The following is a 7,851-nucleotide window of genomic DNA, read 5'->3' as shown; positions in this document are numbered from 1 at the left end:
TTATGATGACTAGATACTTGCTAAATTTTTTGAATACTGTTTGACTGTTTTTTAACCATCTTCTTCTTTTAAATATATGAATTAAAACAAAATGGTGGTGTTAGGTGTGCTTTATATGTACTTTTTTGCAATTAATTCTTTTCCAGATTAAGGTGGAAGACCTTGGTTCAGGGAGATAACTCTTTAAATCAGTTATGTGTTTGTAAAAGACACGTTTCATCAATGTATGTTAAGCATTTACCTGATACAGATTGAAAATAATCTATGTAACCTAGAAGCTTAAAATATATTTATGAAAATGGTTGACACAAACGTTCTGATGATTTTAAGAGTTATTTCCCTTCACCTAGGTCTACCTCCTTAAACAGAATATACATTTTGCCTATTTTCTGCTATTGTGTTCATGATGTCATGTGTGCCTCTTATTTGTAAGTAGTAGAATTATGGACAGGGAGAAAATGTGCAGTGCCACACAACTGCCTGAGCTTGTGTTTTCTTGTTCACATGATAGTTCCTCTGCTTTTCTGTAGTTGGTCTTCTTTAAGAATTTTTTACTCGAATTAAACATATCAATAACTAAAAAAAGATAGGGAAATTGCATGGCTTAATTTAAAAGTTCATATCTTTAAATAAATTGTAGCCACAATTTTCTGTTAAAGGATAAGAAAATTAATATCATTAAAGAAAAGTAATGTTTATGAATTTCCACATTAATAACATGGACAATTTTGTTAGTGCTTTTTCAATTTCTTTGCTTATTGAACTTGAGCAACATTTATGCATAATATTTCAATCAATTAAGCTTTGATTTAAACATAACAACAACAAAACAATGAGGTTAATTCATTTCTGTAGACACAACACCCCTTGAATGAATAAAAAAGGGGGGTCTAAACCTGTGTTATGATAGAAGACATTCTAATACTAAAATGACTGATGGTACTTTATTATTATCCGAATGGGCCATGCAGTGACCTATAGTTGTTAATGTCTTTGTCATTTTGGTCTTTTTGTTGACAGTTGTCTCATTGGCAATCATACCACATCTTCTTTTTTATGTGTAATATCACTGTAACTATTATCTTGTTTATAGTTGTATAAACATAAGTTTAAAGACAGTTTTAGACTATAAGTTCATAAGACCAAATCTAAAAAGCAAAAGTTAACCTTTTCTACTATTACAATGCTGCTTAGATTAGAATAATGTGTGTTTTAAAAGAAGAGTGCTTAATCACAGAGGTTATGGATTAGAATTTGCTAGCTGCTTTGAATAAATTTAGAAAATTGATAAATTGAAAAAGGGCACAAACATGTCAGCAAAATATTCAGGTAGTATAATATCGGCATATGTTCATTGTTTCATATATTGTGATATTTTTATACACGGTAATTGATAAGGTTGTATATAAAATACATTTTGTTTCTTTTGTAAAGTGTTATATTAATTACCATGCATGCAAAACTATATTACAAATGACAGATGCTTTGTAAATAATATTTTCATTATTATTTTTTTTCTTTTTCCTATCTATAATTTTTCCCATCAATAGTTTTGATAATCAGCATTGATAACAGCATTTGAACTTCCTTGTATGATCTCCTATTCATAAAAGTTTATAAATTGATTTGTCTACTGATTGTGACCATTGACTTATCTAGGGTACTTTTTGTATGTGTGCCATATATTCACACTGTAATTAGAGAATATTTCACTCATCAAAATGTCTTCATAATTTTTAGTGCTGTGAGGTTCTTGAATGTTGTGTCAATAGAAAATAGTTATCAATTGTCTGTGTGCATATGACAAAGCCTTTGTGAGAGTAATTCAATGAAATGATAAAAAAAAATAGTATAAAACATACACAAAGCTTATTATACCTGGTTGGTAGTTTTTGTGATACTTAACCATAACACCCTAAAATACTTTTATACTTCTAATACTAAGTACTAAGTACAGATACAGGCTGTTTTGAAGGCTTCCAAATAAAATGTACAGTTTATAGGTTCTTTGCATATATTTGCCAGAGCAGAGAAGAAAACGAATGAAAGATTTTAGGGGTTGATAATTTTTTTTATATTAAAAACCAATAATCTTTTGATTTGATTGAATTTTGGTATTTTATCTTGGTTTTAAAGTCTTTGAAGATTGTCATGATAAAGTTTTATCTAGTTAAGTATTGTTAGATTTAAACAATTTTGGAATCACAAAAGACCCATGTATGAGGGGGGATAGGACCTTTATCGGCACTCCGGGATCGGTTGTTTTTAAGCTCTGGATTTTGGGATTGACCCTTTCGGGATCCGGTAATTCTTTTTTTCCATTTTCAGGACCTCAGGATTTCGTGATTTTAAGCCCAGGATTTTGGGATCTGGTGTTTTAAAGCTCAGGATTTCGGGATTAGGACCCCTCCTATCCCCTCTCATTTATAGATTTTCTTAATTGCTGTGCAAATGGATATAGGTGTAGGGTAGTTCAACATTTGTATTCTATCAAAACAGAAACTTTTAGAAGCTAATTCTTAAAAAGAATTTTGTTTGTCAATGGTTTTACACAAATGTTATAAAATTAAGATTTTGACGATGTTTTGTTGAATTTTTTACTTGTTTAGTTTGAAAGTAGAGAAAGTTTGTTCTATCTGTCAATTTTAAATCCATGATTTATTAGACATTTTGTTGATTTATAGTTTGAAAATTAGCAATAATTTAAAGATTTAATATGCATATTAGAAAAGAATCATTCCATTTGTTAATAAATTAGAAAATTGAAGAAAAAAATTAATGCATTTTTGTATATTTGGAGTGAGTATTATTCTGCAGTTCATTTTAAGTAGCTTCTGTTTTTGTCAAGCTCTGTATTTACAAGTTCATGCACATTTGCTATAAAAGATTTTGGAGAATTTGAAATATACCAGGAAAAGTACTTAGTTTTGACAATAACGGTATCTAAAATATATGTTATACATAAGTAATAACAGAATCAGATACTTGTAGAATATGCCAACCTATACCAACCTGTCTTGAATTCTATTGTCTATGGGAGTGTGTTAACTTACCTGTGATTACAAAGTGGTCATTAGCATGTTTCTACTGTATTATATACAAGAATACCAGTAAAATATTGTTTAATCAATATATAATAATTATAGCGAACAAATTATACATACTTTTGCTTTGACATAGATACTTTTCTTTTCTGCATGCAGTTCTTAATTTTTGAGAAGAACAAAAAATGTACATGTACACATATCTGTTATTGTATTATTTCTTTTACTCCTGAAGTTTTTGATTCTGATGTTATGAATGATTTGAAGCACAGGACTATTTGCAGCAGTGCTAAGAATAGTTCTGACAAATTAAAATTAGTAAATATTTTTTTCTTGTTTCTTTGGCCACCTTAGCACATATCATTTTTAAAAATTTTGAATAAGTATTGAACAATACAAAAAAAATCAGAATTCTTTTGGGTCTTGTCCAGTTAAGATACTTTAAAAGAAAGCAGAAAAGCAGAGGAAGACCAACAAAATAATTTTCCAAATTTTCATGGATGAAAACTTTTTCATAATTTCAAGGGTACAGTTTCTGTTGTCTGAAAATCTGCATAGCTTGATATATGTTATGGTCCTTGCTCATTGTTAAATCAGTGCAGTGACCTTAAGTTGCTAGCATCTTGGTCATTCAGTATTAGGTAGATAGTTGTCTCATTCATATTCATTCCACATTTGTTTATTTCATACGATTACTGAAAAAATATGAAAATTGTAATTGGATTATTTCCCTTACTGCATAATAACCATAAAATATTTCTGCTCTAGTATCACAACAACCGTAAAGACAAACTTCATGGAAATATAGGGCAAAAATTGAACAGTAAAAAAAATTCTTAAGGAGTTGGAACAGAAACTTTAAATGATCAACCTTTTAAAATGGAATGCCCAAATCAATATTTAAGAAGGGAAGAAATGAGGAGTGTGTAATTTTAATGGATAAGAATGCAATTGACATAGCGAGGAAGTGTCTCTTTTTATGATATATGCCACATCATATGCATTCTTAATGTTGATAGAAAAATCCAACATATTTCACCTGACATGAAAATTTATATCAACATAAATTGCTAAGTATTAAACTAAAAACATTAGTACAACACTGATTATGTAGAATAAAGGTAATGTGTAAAAATAGGGGAAAAACATGATTCAATTTAAACAATACAGAATGAAATTCTCTGCTGCATCATAAACTATAACTCATTATATTACATAGCTGAAATTTTACAAATCGAAGATTTATAGATTTGGTGAATCAAAGTGTTTTCTGGAAAGACCTTCATCAGGAACAAAAATTTGCATGCCAAGGATGTAAAATAGTTTATATACAAGGAGCTATGTTACCAAAAATAATATAAAAGAAGGGAGATAGGACCTTTATCGGGACTCCGGGATCGGTTGTTTTTAAGCCCTGGATTTTGGGTTTGACCAATTCGAGATCCGGGATTTTTTTTTTCTAATTTCAGGATATCAGGATTAAGTTTATTTAAATTCGGGACCTTGGGATTTCATGTTTTTTAGCCTGGGATTTTGTGATCAGGACCCTTCCTACCCTTGCTCATAAAAGGAAAAGTCAAATCCATTTGATGTCATAAAAACTAAAAACACTTTACAATTAACTAGAACAAGTGAAAGCTCTATCAGATAAAACAAATGAAAATCATATGAACACTTAATTTCAAATGATAACCAAAACACATAGAAGCATTTTTCCAGATATATTGGCTGATCAGACTATAACAGATAGAACAAAAGAAAATTCCATGACAGACAAAACAAGAGAAAAGTCTGACAGGAAGATTAAAAAATTACAGCAAATAGAAGTGAAAACTTTTTCTCGGATCAAACAAACAGAAACTACAAAAATAGAGATGATCACTTAAACAAATATAGACCAATGGAAAAATCTTTTTTTAGATAAAACAATTGAAATATTTGCAACAGATAAAACAGTTGAACATTATTACAAATAGAACAGCTGAAATCTCACTGATTGATAAACCAGACTCAAAACTCAACTACCAATAGAACAACAGATATAATCTATAAACTGTAGTACAAATGTATATATAGAACAGCTGACATCTGTTCAACATATAACTGAAACAACTGAAAACTACAACAGGTAGACACAATATACAATAGAAAGCTCTTAAACACAGGCAGACACAATATACAATAGAAAGCTCTTTAACACAGGTAGACACAATATACAATAGAAATCTCTTTAACACAGGTAGACACAATATACAATAGAAATCTCTTTAACACAGGTAGAAACAATATACAATAGAAAGCTCTTTAACACAGGTAGACACAATATACAATAGAAATCTCTTTAACACAGGTAGACACAATATACAATAGAAAGCTCTTTAACACAGATAAACACAATATACAATAAAAATCTCTGTAACACAGATAGACACAATAAACAATAGAAATCTCTTTAACACCGGTAGACACAATATACAATAGAAAGCTCTTTAACACAGGTAGACACAATATACAATAGAAATCTCTTTAACACAGGTAGACACAATATACAATAGAAAGCTCTTTAACACCGGTAGACACAATATACAATAGAAATCTCTTTAACACCGGTAGACACAATATACAATAGAAATCTCTTTAACACCGGTAGACACAATATACAATAGAAAGCTCTTTAACACAGGTAGACACAATATACAATAGAAAGCTCTTTAACACAGGTAGACACAGTATACAATATAAATCTCTTTAACACAGATAAACACAATATACAATAGAAAGCTCTTTAACCCAGATAGTTACAATATACAATAGGAATCTCTTAAACACAGGTAGACACAATATACAATAGAAAGCTCTTTAACACAGGTAGACATAATATACAATAGAAAGCTCTTTAACACAGGTAGACACAAAATACAATAGAAAGCTCTTTAACACAGGTAGACACAATATACAATAGAAAGCTCTTGAACACAAGTAGACACAATATACAATAGAAAGCTCTTGAACACGGGTAGACACACTATACAAAAGAAAGCCCTTTAACACAGGTAGACACAATATACAAAAGAAAGCTCTTTACCACAGGAAGACACAATATACAATAGAAAGCTCTTTAACACAGGTAGACATAATATACAATAGAAAGCTCTTTAACACAGGTAGACATAATATACAATAGAAAGCTCTTTAACACAGGTAGACATAATATACAATAGAAAGCTCTTTAACACAGGTAGACACAATATACAATAGAAAGCTCTTTAACACAGGTAGACACAATATACAATAGAAATCTCTTTAACACAGGTAGACACAATATGCAATTGAAAGCTCTTTAACACCGGTAGACACAATATACAATAGAGAGCTCTTTAACACCGGTAGACACAATATACAATAAAGAGCTCTTTAACACCGGTAGACACAATATACAATAGAAAGCTCTTTAACACAGGTAGACACAATATGCAATTGAAAGCTCTTTAACACCGGTAGACACAATATACAATAGAGAGCTCTTTAACACCGGTAGACACAATATACAATAAAGAGCTCTTTAACACCGGTAGACACAATATACAATAGAAAGCTCTTTAACACAGGTAGACATAATATACAATAGAAAGCTCTTTAACACAGGTAGACACAATATACAATAGAAAGCTCTTGAACACATGTAGACACAATATACAATAGAAAGCTCTTGAACACAGGTAGACACAATGTACAATAGAAAGCTCTTTAACACCGGTAGACACAATATACAATAGAAAGCTCTTTAACACAGGTAGACATAATATACAATAGAAAGCTCTTTAACACCGGTAGACACAATATACAATAGAGAGCTCTTTAACACCGGTAGACACAATATACAATAAAGAGCTCTCTAACACCTGTAGACACAATATACAATAGAAAGCTCTTTAACACCGGTATGACCGCTGTAAACATCAACCAAAATAGGACAGGCGAAACCCTGCATCTAATAAACAACTGAAAACTTCATAGCAGGTAAAACAACTTGATATTCAAAACACCGGAATACTGACAACTTAACAACTGAAAAATCGTTTAATTGCGCTTTTGCTCATTCTTTACGATAGAGAAACAACTGAAAACTTTATACGACAAAGAACATCTATAAACTTCAACAAATAGAACAAATGAAAACAAACCACAAATATAACAGATGAAAACAACAACAGAAAGAAAATTGAAAACTCTTCCACACAGGTAAAACAACTATAGACTGAAACAAATAGAACAACTGAAAACTTTGTATCAGATAAAACAACTTTATATTAGCTGTATTTGACAAAAAAATAGGAATTTGGTCCTCCATGCTCTTCAACTTCGTACTGTATTTGGCCTTTTTAACGTTTTTGGATTAGAGCGTCACTGATGACTTTTTTTGTAGACGAAACGCGCGTCTGGCGTATAATAAATTTAGTCCTGGTATCTATGATGAGTTTATTCATAACATACAGAAACACTGACAATAGTGAAAAGAAAGAAAAATTTGAAATGACAAGATATAAAACACTTAAGCAAAACAGAACAAATTAACGTTATTTTACAGATAGAACACGTGAAAGCTATCGCAGCTAGGGCAGCTGAAGACAACCTTAATATTAATCAGAAATAAGATAGAATAAAGAACAATCTAAAACCTTACAATAGATAAAACAACTGAAAAACTTACAGTAGATAGGGCAAATGAAACGAAATTGTTTTGATATAATCACTAGTTTTTTTCCTGGTTTTATATATATTCTCCATATCTTTTAAAACGTTTAAA

The sequence above is a fragment of the Mytilus trossulus genome, chromosome 4, assembly GCF_036588685.1.
Source record: "Mytilus trossulus isolate FHL-02 chromosome 4, PNRI_Mtr1.1.1.hap1, whole genome shotgun sequence".
Taxonomy (NCBI): Eukaryota; Metazoa; Mollusca; class Bivalvia; order Mytilida; family Mytilidae; genus Mytilus; species Mytilus trossulus.
The sequence above is the reverse complement of the archived record's forward strand: the minus strand, read 5'-3'. Positions refer to the sequence as shown.